Here is a 14977-nt window from a genome sequence, read left to right as displayed (position 1 = left end):
CCACAACAGGCCTCAAGGAGAAAAAAGTCTATGTTCACCTTGCTCCTATTATGCTTTGAATGTTGCCAACAAAGTTGCAATCATCTAAACTGAGTCCAGGGGCACCTGGGTGGCTCAGTTGGTTGAACATCTACCTTCAGCTTAGGTCATGATCTCAGAGTCCTGGGATCAAGCCCCACAATGGGGGGGGGGGGGGTACATGTCATCACTGCTCAGTGAGGAGTCAGGTTCTCCCCCCGTTTATGTTCTCTCTCCTTTTCTCTCAAGATTTAAAAAAAAAAAAAATCCTACAAAAAAACAAAAACAAAAACGGAGTCCAGCTAGCTAATTCTAAATATAAATATTTTCAGGATCAGTTGGCTGGTTCAGTCAATGGAGCATGTAACTCTTGATCATGAGTTTGAGCCTCATGCTGGGTGTAGAGATTCTTTTTAATTAATTTTCACAATAATTGGAAAATAGGCAAAAGTCACAAATAGACATTTGCTCAAAAGATAAGACATATGACCTAAAAAGATATATAAACAGCAAATACATAAAAAGATAAAAGATGGTCAACATCATTAGCCATTAGGCAAATGCAAATTAAAATCACAATAGGGGTGCCTGGGTGGCTCAGTCAGTTAAGCATCTCCCTTTGGCTCAGGTCACAACCCAAGGTCCTGGGATCAAGCCCCACATTACGTTCCCCATTCAGCAGAGAATTTGCTTCTCCCACTCCCTCTGCTGATTTCCCCTGCTTGTGCATGCATGCTCACTCACTCTCTGTCAAAATAAATTTTTTTGAAGATTTTTTTTTTTTTTTAATGATAGTCACAGAGAGAGAAAGAGAGAGGCAGGGACACAGGCAGAGGGAGAAGCAGGCTCCACGCAGGGAGCCCAACGCGAGACTCGATCCCGGGTCTCCAGGATCACACCCCAGGGCCGCAGGTGGCGCTAAACCGCTGCACCACCGGGGCTGCCCAAAATAATTGTGTTTTTTTAGATCACAATATGGTATCACTATATGCCTACCAAACTACTAAATAAAAAGAATGACCAAAAAAAAAAAAAAAGTGAAAATGCCACATGCTAGCAAAGATGCCAAAAAACTGGCTTGCTCAGACTTCTAATGGAAATGGAAATGGTACAGTCACTCCGGAAAACACCTTAGGAATTTTTTTCTTTATTTAAGATTTTATTTACCCACCATATGCTTCAACGTGGATGGAACTGGAGGGTATTACGCTGAGTGAAGTAAGTCAATCGGAGAAGGACAAACATTATATGTTCTCATTCATTTGGGGAATATAAATAATAGTGAAAGGGAATATAAGGGAAGGGAGAAGAAATGTGTGGGAAATATCAGAAAGGGAGACAGAACATAAAGACTCCTAACTCTGGGAAACAAACTAGGGGTGGTGAAAGGGGAGGAGGGCGGGGGGTGGGGGAGAATTGGTGACGGGCACTGAGGGGGGCACTTGATGGGATGAGCACTGGGTGTTACTCTGTATGTTGGTAAATTGAACACCAATAAAAAATAAATTTATTATTAAAAATAAATAAATAAAGGGCAGCAAAACAGAAAAAAAAATATTTTATTTATTTGACAGAAAGAGAGAGTACACAAGCAGGGGGAGAGGCAGAGGGAGAAGTAGGCTCCCCACTGAGCTGAGAGCCCAAAGCAGGGCTCAAACCCAAGGGCCTGAGATCATGACCTGAGCCAAAGGCAGACACTTAACTGACTGAGCTGCGTAGGCACCTCGGCAATTTCTTCTAAGAAACTACACATGCAGCCCTCATACAACTCAGCAATTGTACAAATGGACATTCATCCCAGAGAAATGGAGACCTATGTTCACACAGAAATCTACACAAGAGTAGTTTAATCAGCTTTATTCATGATAGCCCCAAACCAGAAATACCTGAAGTACCTTGCATCAGATGAATAATTAAACAAACTGTGGTATACCCATAACATAAAACACTAAGAAAAAGCAACGGAGCTACTGATACATTCAACAAATTGGATGAATCTCCAAAGAATCATGGTACATGAGGGAAAAAAAACCAATCTCAAAAAGTTACATGTTCTTTGCTTCCATTTATATAGCATCCCTGAAATGGCAAAATTACAGAACTGGTTGATACATCAGTGCTTGCCAGGAACTAAGCCTGGAAGGAATTAGTAATGAAGTAGGTATAGCTATAAAAAAGGTACTATGAAAAAAAAAAAAGGCACCATGAGTGATCCTTCTGATGGAATTATTCTGTTAACCATATCAAATTCAACAACCTGATGCTGATATTATCCTGTAATTCTTAAAAATACCAACATTAGGGAAACTGAGTAAATGGTACACGAACTCTCTTTGTATTATTTTTTACACCTGCATGTGACTCTATATTTGACTCAAAATAAATCTAAAAAAAAAAAAAAATTAAGCCTTTTATTTACTCATGAGAGACAGAGAGAGAGAGGCAGAGGGAGAAGTAGGCTCCATACAGGGAGCAGAACTTGATCCTGGGACTCGAGAATCATGATCCAAACCAAAGGCAGACGCCCAATCACGGAGCCACCCAGGTGTCCCAAAAGATTAAAAAAAAAAAAAAAAAAACACACACACACAACTATAAATGAACAATCTTAATAGGAAATTAAAACAATTTCATTTATCAGGGGGCCTAGGTGGCTCAGTCAGTCAAGCATCCAACTCTTGATCTCAGCTCAGGTCTTATCTCAGGGTTGTGAGTTTAAGCCCCATACTAGGGTTCACACTGGGTGCAGAGTCTTCTAAAAAATAAATAACTGCATGTATAACAGCATCAAAAAAAGAAATTTTAGGAATACACTTATCCAGGGGCACTAGGCTGGCTCACTGTTGAGCGTCTGCCTGTGATTCTAGGGTCCTGGGGTCGAGTCCTGCATCCAGCTCCTCACAGGGAGCCTGCTTCTCCCTCTGCTTATATCTCTGCCTCTCTCTCTCTGTCTCTCATGAATAAATAAATATAATCTTTAAAACAAAAACAAGGAATACACTTATCCAAAGAAGCAAAGAACTTGTACACTGAAAACTACAAAATGTGGCTGAAACAAAATTGGCAAAAAAGGTGCTCAGCATCACTACAGGTAGAAAGAAATCAAAACCACAAGGAGATACCACTTCACACCAATAGCATGGCTATAATTTCAAAGAGAAAAGAAACCAAAAATAAGAGTTGGAGAAGATGTGGAGAAACTGGAACCCTCATGTATTGCTGATAGGAATGTAAAATAGCGCAGCCACTGTGAAAAATATTTTGGCACTTGCTCAAAAAGTGGAACACATGGGCAGCCCGGGTGGCTCTGCAGTTAAGCACCGCCTTCAGCCCAGGGCCTGATCCTGGAGACCCAGGATTAAGTCCCACATCAAGCTCCCTGCTTCTCCCTCTGCCTGTGTCTCTGCCTCTCTCTCTCTCTCTCTCTCTCTCTCTCTCTCTCTCTCTCTCAATCTCTGTGTCTCTCATGAATAAATAAATAATTTTTTTTTTTTTTTAAAGTGGAGGGCAGCCCGGGTGGCTCAGCAGTTTAGCGCCGCCTTCCACCCAGAGCCTGATCTGGAGCTCGAGTCCAACATCAGGCTCCCTGCATGGAGCCTGGTTCTCCCTCTGCCTGTGTCTCTGCCTCTCTCTCTGTGTGTGTGTGTATGTGTCTCTCATGAATAAATAAATAAAATCTCTACCAAAAAAAAAAAAACTTTTTTTAAAGTGGAACACAATATTATATGACCTAACAATTTCAACCCCAGTATGTTACCAAAAAAAAAAAAAAAAAGGAGGACTCAAAAAGGTACTTATACACCAATGTTCATAGCAGCATTATTCACAATCGTCAAAAGGTTAAAAACAATCCAAGTCCATCAATAAATAAATTCATAAAATGTGTATATATTTACAATGGAACACCATACAGTCATAAAAAGAAAGTAAATTCTGACACAACTACAACATGAAAGAACATTAAAACATTCAGCTAAGTGAAATAAGCTAGATACAAATGAAAATATTTTATGATCTCACTTATATGAGGTATCTATAGTAAACAAATTCATAAAGGTAGAAAGTAGAACAGAAGTGACCAGGGATTAGAGAAAGGATAGAAAAGAGACTTATTGGGGGAATCCCTAGGTGGCTCAGTGGTTTAGCACCTGCCTTTGGCCCAGGGCATGATCCTGGAGACCCAGGATGGAGTCCAACATCAGGCTCCTCGCATGGAGCCTGCTTCTCCCTCTGCCTGTGTCTCTGCCTCTCTCTCTCTCTCTCTCTCTCTCTCTCTCTCTGTGTGTGTCTTTCATGAATAAACAAATAAAATCTTAAAAAAGAGTTATTGTTTAATGGGTACAGAGTTCTGTTTGATGATGATGAAATAGATACTGGTGGTTACACAACACTGAATATTCTTAATGCCACTGAATAGCATACTCAAAAATAGTTAAAATGGTAGATTTCATGTAATAATTGTAAATTTTCATATTCACAGATTAAAAGATTCATAAATGTAAGATGTCGCAAGGTGATTTACAAAATCAATGCAAAACTAATCAAAACACTGAAAGGATTTGTTATGGAACAATAGGATTCTGAATGACAATCAAATTCAAAAAGCAGTAAGCAAAATGTAATAAATAAATAAAAAACAGATGAAGAAGAGACATGGGAAGGACTAATTTTATCTGATATCAGTTATTGATCATCTGACTCTTGCTGTTGGTTCAGGTCATGATCAAGGTTTCTGGGATAGAGTCCCACATCAGGCTTAGCCCTCACTGGAGAGTCTGCTTGAGATTCTCTCTCTCCCTTCCTCTGCTTGCACACGTGTGCTTTCTCTCTCTCAAAAAAATACACCTTAAAAAAAAAAAAACTGGATCTTCCTACTTAATGTTAGCTTACACATATATCTAAAATACATAATACATATACCAGTTAATATATATGGAGGCACCTGAGTGGTATAGTCACTTAAGCATCTTACTCTCGGTTTTGGCTCAAGTCAAGATTTCAGGTTCATGAAATTGAGCCCACAATCAGGTTCCAAGCTCAGCACAGGGTCTACTTAAGACTCTTTCCCTGCCCCTCCACCTTGTACTAGGGCTCTCTTTCTCTCTCAAATAAACAAATACATCTTAAAAAAAGATAACTTGGGGATCCCTGGGTGGCTCAGCGGTTTGGTGCCTGCCTTCGACCCAGGGCATGGTCCTGGAGTCCCGGGATCGAGTCCCACGTCGGGTTCTCTGCATGGAGCCTGCTTCTCCCTCTGCCTGTGTCTCTGCCTCTCTCTCTCTGTGTCTCTCATGAATAAATAAATAAAATCTTGAAAAAAAAAAAAAAGAAGAAAAGAATGGAATCTTAAAAAAAAAAAAAAGATAACTTAAAAAGTTAACATATATTTCCCCACATTTTACCTATACACAGTATCAAATTCAGACAAGTTGGTTATAGACCAAAATATAAGGAACAAGGGAAAAAATTCCTTCAGAAAATTATAGAGGAAAATAATTTCAGGACCTCAAGGCAGAAAAAAATTTAACAGGTCACAAAAAGCACTATCCACAAAATTTGACTAACCTGAAAATTTCTGACTACATTGAAATTAAGAACTTCTCTTTCAAAGAATAAAATAAATGAAATGGCCAACCAGGTGGCTGGTTAGCTCACTTGAATCGCAATGTGGCACTAACTTCATCAAAAGTTTGCACCCCAAACAGCCAAAAGAGGCATTAGTTTTCATATTTACCCAAAAACTCAATTTTTAGGGGAATAAAATAAAAGAACCACTAACATAGAGAAGCCATATACAAGTCACAAGTGAGAAAATCCATATGGCCTATAAATATACAAAAAGGGACTCATCATCATTAGTAATCTGAAAATTGCAAATTAAAAACCACAATGAGATTACTACCATACAACTATGAAAATGACAGGTTAAAAAGACTGACAGGGCAGCCCGGGTGGCTCAGCGGTTTACTGCCGCCTTCAGCCCAGGGTGTGATCCTGGAGACCTGGGATCAAGTCCCATGTCAGGCTCCCTGCATGGAGCTTGCTTCTCCCTCTGCCTGTGTCTCTGCCTCTGTGTGTGTGTGTGTGTGTGTGTGTATCTCTCATGAATAAATAAATCTTAAAAAAAAGCACCTGAGAGTATTGGACACATAAGCAGAACTCCATGCTATTCTGCAGAGGAAGAAACTGCGGCTTAGAAGATAAACCTGCCCAGTCACAGATCTAGTCCATCTAACTTCAAGCCTGTGATCTTTTTTTAAATGTTTTTTTTTTTAATTTTTATTTATTTATGATAGTCACAGAGAGAGAGAGAGAGAGAGAGAGAGAGAGAGAGGCAGAGACACAGGCAGAAGGAGAAGCAGGCTCCATGCACCGGGAGCCCGATGTGGGATTCGATCCCGGGTCTCCAGGATCGCGCCCTGGGCCAAAGGCAGGCACCAAACCGCTGCGCCACCCAGGGATCCCCAAGCCTGTGATCTTAACCTTACTACTATACTGCCTGATGTCTATGGGCAAAATTATGGATTTTTTTTTCTCTACTTATCTTTTTTTCCCCAATTATCCCAAAATAAGCATGCCTACACTTAGTATACAAAAATAAGAGCCAATTTTCTTAAGATGGAAAATAACTGCTCTTTGGGACTTAGAGAACAGAAAAGCACTGATGACATCTGAGAGTAGTAACACACAGAAAGTCATCTTTTGGAGTTATTTGTCTGCTCCTAGCTATGTAGGAGATAGAGTAGAGAAAGTGGTAATAAGAGAGGCGGCGACCATACAGAGAAAAAACAGTTTACATCTTGTTAGGGCAACTACAATCCCTACTCGGCTCTAGAACAATACTATAATTTTCTTTCTTTCTTTTACTTAGGTAATCTCTACACCCAACGTGGGGCTCGAACTCATGACCCTGAAATCAAGAGTTGCATGCTCTTTCAACTGAGCCAGCCAGATGCCCAATACCATAATTTTCTAACCCTAATCCATAACTGCAGACGTAGACTTTTTAAAGTAAGTTCTGCACCAATGTGGGGCTCAAGCTCACAATCCTGAGATCAAGAATTGCATGCTCTGCCAACCAAGCTAGTCAGGTGCCCCTAGACTTTTATTATTGCTGGGTACAAGGGGGTTGGGGACCAGTGTTTCCCCAGCCATACTCCACACATAAATTAAATGTGTCAGGGATGCCTGGCCAGCTCAGTCAATACAGCATGTAACTTGGGATCATGAGTTCAAGCCCCATGCAAAGAGATTACTTAAAAAAAAGTGTCACTGTTGGAATCCCTGGGTGGCGCAGTGGTTTAGCGCCTGCCTTTGGCCCAGGGCGCGATCCTGGAGACCCGGGATCGAATCCCACATCGGGCTCCCGGTGCATGGAGCCTACTTCTCCCTCTGCCTATGTCTCTGCCTCTCTCTCTCTCTCTCTCTCTGTGACTATCATAAATAAATAAAAATTAAAAAAAAAAAAGTGTCACTGTAAAATACAACCCTTTGGCTCCACCAACAGTTAAGAAACACTACAGAAGTTGGAAATGACAACCACATTTGTTTTGTAGGAGATAATCTTCAAACAGAAGTGGACTGTACTAAAAAGGAGAGAAGAAAAGGGAGAAGTCTGCTATATGTGTAATGTGCTACATTTTACCAAAAAAAGAGGAATAAAAATAAGAATCTATATATTTAAAGCATCACATACATAAATTAGGAAAATGAATAAAAAACAGTAACAATTGGAAGTTTAAAAGCAAACCTAGGCAAATAAGAGGTTTAGAAGGAAAACCTCACTGTTTATCTTTTGTGTTACTTTTTTTTTTAATTTTATTTTTAAGTGATCTCTACACCCATTGTGGGGCTTAAACTCACAACCCCAAGATCAAGAGTCTCACATTCCACCAACTGAGCCAGCCAGGCACATCTACTGTTTATCTTTTTTTTTTTTTTTTTAAGATTTTATTTCTTTGGAAGAGAATCTAAGGTGGGGGGAGAGGACAGAAGGAGAAGCAGATTCCCCACTGAGCAGGAAGCCCAATGCAGGGTTTGATCCAGGACCCTGATATCATGACCTAAACCAAAGTCAGATGCTTACCTGACTGAGCTATCCAGCTGCCCTGTTGTTTATTTTATTAAACTTTTGAAACATGTCAGTATGTCACCTTACCAAAAACTAAGTTGATTTAAGCTGTTATAATAATCTCAACAAAACACTAAAGCTTAAATTATGCCAGTGACTACCTGTAGAGAAATCAAATTTAAGATCCGTAGGATATCTTAATAGACATATCCAGAAGGTAATTGCAAACATGGATCTGAAGGAATAAAACTTTTCAGGTAATATTGATGCTTAGAAGATCCCCAAGCATGCATCCTAAGTTTTCATAGGGTAAGGTAATCAAATAAATAAGCCAGAAAAACATCATGTAACTTAAATTTTAAAGAAGGAAGTAATACCAAACAGGAATCAAAAGGAAATGTTTAAAGAGGTAAGAGAAGAAAGCAGCTTCCCAAAAGTCATGAGAAAAGAGAGTTGCAATGGAGAGATCATAGTTTTTGCAATGGCACTAGTGATCAGAGAGCAATGGAGTGATCATAGCTTTAAATGCTGAAACTGGATCAAATAGAATGAAAACTGAAAAAATACTGGATTTGCCCCCTGACGTTAACATCAAAATCAATAGCGGTGGACTTAAGAGCCAAATGTAACGGTATCAAAGGTGTTTGTGGTATCTAATGCGTTTATTTATAGCCAAACACATTTTTCAGAAAAGGATTTGAGGCAGCCTACAAATAAACAACCTGTATTATAACAACAAAAAATAGAAAAATGAACATTCAAAGTCAATATGAAGGACATCCCCCTGATTTAGGGAAACTGCTCTTACCCCTGACTCCAACTATGTAGTTCTAGTGAGGGTTGCCATTCATAGTACCCTCCCCACTCCAGCCACAGGGATGGTGGGTACATGATCCAAGACAGGCCAATCAGAGTCCTTCCCAGGATTCTTCAAGAGAGCCCCTTCTTCTGGTAGAAGGGGCTGGGAAGATGAGAGCCAAGAGCTGCCAGCAGTCATGGTTCCAGCCTCATGAAGTAGAGAGTCTGTAGTATGAGAGAATGAAATCAACACGCAGAGAAACAGAGATAAGAGGTGAAGTCCTACACCCCACAGGAGGAGGAGGAAGAAACAAATATACTAATAATCAGATTAATATTACTGATGTAACTAAAGACCAGATTTGGTTCTGGGCTGCCTGGTAGCCAGAACAAAAAGAAAAAATAGAATGTGTATCAGTGAGCTATCAAAAGGGAGGAAATATACCAAGATCCTCGAGGGAGTCAATTTTCCTGACACGTTATTAAGTTATTAAAAGAATTTATTGTACATAGACTTCTATGTAAGGGTCACTGAAAGACAAAAATGGACAACTGTCCATGATGAGAGTATTATAGTAAATGCAGATTTCATAGGCTATTGCTTTAAAAGACAACTAAGTTGTATCTCAATCATTATGCAAACTAAGAGGCTAGACTATTATAGACAAGTGAAGTGGAGTTATCAACTACAGTTTTATTCTTCCAGGAAGCTTGCTAGTGAAGAGAAAAGACAAAAAAATGAAAGGTGAAAAATACAAAGGGAAAGTAGAATTCATGGGAAAATTCAAAAATGTCTGTGAAGTAGTGGAGGAAAAAAATCAAGTAGAAAGAACACACGAAAACATAAAACAAGACCCTGGGAGAAATGGTAAAAGACCACATCACAAGCACAGATAGTTCTACTTAAAAATTACCTCCTCTCCTTCCTAGAACTCCAGGAAATGAGATAAAAGGACATAAAGCTACAAACAGAAAAAGAACATAAGAGAAGACAACAGCTATAAAATTTTGGAAGCTACAAGGGAGACAAGTAGTAAATGACTCAACAAATCAGAAAAGGTTGCTCTAGTAAGATAAGCCCCAAAGCAATATATCTTAGATTACATAGCACTAGCAACTGGAAGAACTTTAGGTACCAAGCAACAGGGACAAGGGAGTCACAAATGCACATAGCAGTATATATATCCAAAAGGAATGTGCTCAGGTGAAGCTAACAACAGGAGAGACAGGATATACTCTGGAAAACAACCACGTTCCCCGCTAATCTCCTCAACTACCCCCAATCCTGGAAAACTGCAGAAAGGGTAAACAAGGAAATTTGAATTCAGGGATACCAAGCATAGCTGAGGAAAGGGGTACCATACCAAACATGAAGAATTAACTGAAAACCTAACTCTGTATAGAGAAATTCCAGCAAACATCTGGCTCAAAGAATACTGGTAACCAGGTTAGTCAATCCCAGAAAGATAACTGGAATATTTCCCTCTCAATACACTAACCAGCTGATGGTCTCCTAATAAAAGAATCCCCTCAGATCACCTATAAGGAAGCCAACTTGGAACAATTGCAACAATCCCTGCCACACACACACAGAACTTCCAATCAACTCATTACAAGTTTGTCTTTAATTCAAATAGGTGGCTAAGAGTCACCACCTTTTTAAACAAGGTCTCCAGCAAGACAATGGTACAAATGAATTCTGACTGAGGAAAAAAGTCCCAGGAGCAGACGAAAACTTCAGAAAACTGAAACAAAACAAAACCCCTCTGACTAATATCCTCACAGTTAAGAGAAAAATTGCATCCAAAAGATATTCCATGGGACGCCTGGGTAGCTCAGTGGTTGAGAGTCAGCCTTCAGTTCAGGGCATGATCCCAGGGTCCAGGATGGAGTCCCACATCGGGCTTCTTGCAGGGAGCCTGCTTCTCCTCCCTCTGCCTATGTCTCTGTCTCTGTGTATATCTCTCATTAATAAATAAAATCTTTTAAAAAAATAATAAAAAAATAAAGACATTATCCCATACTCATGCAATGGAAGAACAGGTATTATTAAAATGTCCTCACAACCCAAAGCAGGCTGCAATCCCTAACAAAACACAAACATTATTCACATAAGTACAACAAAACTAAAATTTGTGGGGCACCTGGGTGGCTGAGTGGTTGAGCATCTACATTTAGCTCAGGTCATGATCCTGGGGTCCTAGGATCGAGGTCCATATCGAGCTCCCCACAGGATCCTGCTTCTCCCTCTACCTGTTTCTGCCTCTGTGTCTCTCATGAATAAATAAGTAAAAAAAAAATTTTAAAACATTAGGGGGGGGGGGTAGCCTTGGTGGCGCAGCAGTTTAGCACCACCTGCAGCCTAGGGCGAGATCCTGGGGTCCCCCGATCAAGTCCCACATCGGGCTCCCTGCATGGAGCCTGCTTCTCCCTCTGCCTGTGTCTCTGCCTTTCTCTCTGTCTCTATGAATAAATAAATAAAATGGTAAATAAAATAAAATTAAAAAAAAAAAAAAACATTAGGGGGGGGATCCCTGGATGGCTCAGCGGTTGAGCGTCTGCCTTCAGCCCACGGCATGGTCCTGGGGTCCCTGGATCGAGTCCTACATCGGGCTCCCTACATGGAGCCTCCTTCTCCAGACTCTGCCTGTGTCTCTGTCTCTGTCTCTGTCTCTCTCTCTCTCTGTCTCATGAATAAATAAAATCTTAAAAAAAAAAAACCCTAAAATTTGTATGGAACCACAAAAGACTCCAAATGGTCAAAGCAATCATGAGACAGAAGACCAACGCTGGAGGTATCACAAGCCCAGATTTCAAGATATACTATACTATAATAATCAAAACGGTATGGTACTGGCACAAAAACAAACCATAGATCAGTGGAAGAGTACTGAGAGCTCAGAAATAACCCCACACTTTTATGGTCAATTAATCTGGAACAAAAGAAGCAATAATATACAATGGAGAAAAGACTGCCTCTTCAACAAATGGTACTGGGAAAACTAGATCACTTTCTTAGTCGCACACAAAAATAAATTCAGAGGCACCCGGGTGGCTCAGTGGTTGAGCATCTGTCTTTGGCTCAGCTAGTGATCCCAGGGGTCCTGGGATCAAGCCCCACATCAGGATCCCCACAAGGAGCCTGCTTTTCCCTCTGCCTATGTCTCTGCCTGTCTCTCTTATGAATAAATAAAATCATAACCAAAACAAAAGCCCTCAAAAATGGATTAAAGACCTAAAATGTTTGACAGGAAACCAGAAAACTCCTAGAAGAAAACACTAGCAGTTTAATATCTTTGACATAAACCATCGAAACATTTTTCTAGATATGTCTCTTCAGGCAAGGGAAACAAAAGCAAAAATAAATCACTGGGACTACATCAAAATAAAACACTTTTGCACAGCAAAAAAAACCCTCAACAAAATGAAAAGGCAACTCACTGAATGGGAGAAAATCTCTGCAAATGATCTGATAAGTGATTAATATCCAAAATAAAGAGGGCAGCCCGGGTGGCTCAGCAGTTTAGCGCCGCCTTCAGCCCAGGGCATGATCTTTGAGACCCGGGATCAAGTCCCACGTCGAGCTCCCTGCATGGAGCCTGCTTCTCCCTCTGCCTCTGTCTCTGCCTCTCTCTCTCTCTCTGTCTCTCGTAAATAAATAAATAAAATCTTTAAAAAACAATTTTTTTTAAGTAAACTTTAGAAAACAAGAGCTGCTTATACACTCCTTTCAGAAATATTCATGTAACTACCAGAAGAGCCAAAATGTAACAGCCAAAAAGAGATTGCTTTTGGGGAATGAGATAAATATTCAAGAATCGAGAAGCAAGGTTCTATTTTGTTTGTGTGAGAGAAGTTTTGGTTAATACCTGACTTTGACTATGCATTTACCACTTTGATAAACATTGAAATTAAATCTAAAACTAAAAAAAAAAAGAGAGAGAGAAAGAGAACAAATAGATACAATATGCTGGGCAATATATCAATATACTCCTATGATTTAATTTCTCTTACTAGTTGCATAGGTAGGTTAGAAAAGGATACAAACAAGTATTAAGCACCGACTTGTCAGCCATTATTTTAGGCTTTTCTCATACTAAAAGAAGAATCAAGAGAGACAATAGAAATTGGCCACTTACTATTTTATCTATAATGGTAAGCACTACATGTTAACTTTCTAAAAGCACCTTTTAAAGCTATAAGAATTTAATGTACTATGAGAAATTAAAAGGCAAATATTAGATATGATTCATCAATAGGAGAAAAATGCTAACATATGTTTACCTCTGAAGACATTCTATTTAAAATACATAAGCTAAGGAGCTTGTACAGAAATAAAGTTATATATGAAATTTTGAAACTGTACCTGCCTTCCTGTACTCAGAAATCAACAATAAATAAATTCGAAAACAATTTTAATTATGTAGATAAAGGTTAATCTCCAGGTGGCAGAAATAAAAAAGAAAAGCTAGGGACACCTGGGTGGCTCAGCAGTTGACCTGGGTCCCACATCAGGCTCCCTGCATGGAGACTGCTTCTCTGCCTCTCTGTCTCTCTCATGAATAAATAAATAAGATCTTAAAAAAAAAAAAAAAAAGCTAAAAGAATTAACATTAGTTGAATCTGAGGTAGTCAATGACAGTTCAATGACAGTATCAGATCTAATATATACGCTATAGACTGGAGTTGACTATGACACAAGCACAGACCCTAGACACGCAACAACAAAAAAAAGTTCTAACTGGGTTCCCTGCATAAGGACAGGAGCTGTTAAGGGCCTTGTGTACACAACCAAATAGGAATCATAGAAAAACATGGCCTAGACCAGAGAAGCACTGAAGTAAGATGCTGGTTCTGGACATGAGTAAAGGAATCACTCTAATAAAACCAGAAACTCTGGGCAGCCCCGGTGGCCCAGCAGTTTAGCGCTGCCTTCAGCCCGGGATGTGATCCTGGAGACCTGGGATCGAGTCCCACAGTGGGCTCCCTGCGTGGAGCCTGCTTCTTCCTCTGCCTGTGTCTCTGCCTCTCTCTCTGTGTCTCTCATGAATAAATAAAATCTTTAAAAAAAATAAAACCAGAAACTCAAGCCTATGGAGCCCAAAATCCATTATCAAAAGGGTACCCAAGTCAAGAAACAAACTTAATAATCACTCTGGAGGAGGACTCCTGTGTAGCTCAGTGGTTGAGCATCTGCCTTTGGCTCAGGGCGTGATCCCGGGGTCCTGGGATCAAGTCTTGCATCAGGCTCCCCAAAGGAAGCATGCTCTCCCTCTGCCTATGTCTCTGCCTCCTTCTCTGTGTCGCTCATGAATAAATAAAATATTTTTTAAAATCAGTCTGGAGCAGTGAACTCCAGGAGGCAAACTCTGACAGATTCTGATTTAAGTTGGGAATCCAACTTAAATCCATTCTACCATTCTCCCCTCTTAACAAAATGCTAATTTTATTCAGCTGACCCATATTTTGAAGTCTAACAATTAAAAGCCACTAAATTAGGCATAATTTGTTGACTAGGACTTCAGGAAAACTTAAGAGAAGTCAGCTGGGAAGGAAACCACTTTAACTCTACCATCTCCCCACTTCTGCCAAGAACTTCTTTCTGCAGGTCACAATGACTGCAGTTCCATCTGCCATGTTCTGACTGTTCAACAACCCTGAAAATGAAAACCAGGTGCTAAGGTTGGTATAAGAGGAGGACAGAAAAAGACTGACCCCTAATAATGTTACAGAGTTGCCAAAAAAGCTTTAAAAAGTCTTTTGAACTCCTTTTAAATGAAAGAATTTGCAAATTTGTAAAGTCCTACTTTGCAGAAGCTACTGTAATATAGTCTGTCTTAGAGGCCAAACATGATTCTTCAGAAACAGCAAATGCACAAATTCCCCATAGAAACATCTTTCCTATATTCCCAGAAGAACAGGAATCCACAGAGAACAACTCCTGAGGAATAGCTCATAGCCAAAAATTACAAAGTATCTGAAGATGTCTACCACCAGAGTTAACAAAACAAATGAAAGATCCAAAATCTCTGAGAAGTATTAAAATAAGTATTTTTTAAGTGAGTTCTATGCCGAAATGTGGGACTTGAA

The 14977-nt window shown here is 39.8% G+C and overlaps 1 protein-coding gene across 12 annotated transcripts in view; it reads right to left on the bottom strand.

The window, feature by feature from the left end:
• MLLT10 (MLLT10 histone lysine methyltransferase DOT1L cofactor) overlaps nt 1-14977 on the bottom strand; it is a 259317-nt gene that overhangs the window by 224575 nt on the left and 19765 nt on the right. Inside the window, exon 1 of one of the 12 annotated variants that reach the window (XM_041765083.1) lies at nt 8898-9064. The exons of the other annotated variants lie outside the window; for them this stretch is intronic. The gene's annotated coding sequence lies outside the window, so the exon portion shown is untranslated. Of the gene's footprint in view, nt 1-8897; nt 9065-14977 lie in introns of those variants that run through there. 12 annotated transcript variants of the gene reach the window in all.

This window comes from Vulpes lagopus, chromosome 8, assembly GCF_018345385.1.
Source record: "Vulpes lagopus strain Blue_001 chromosome 8, ASM1834538v1, whole genome shotgun sequence".
Classification (NCBI taxonomy): Eukaryota; Metazoa; Chordata; class Mammalia; order Carnivora; family Canidae; genus Vulpes; species Vulpes lagopus.
This window is presented reverse-complemented; position numbering and strand designations above follow the sequence as displayed.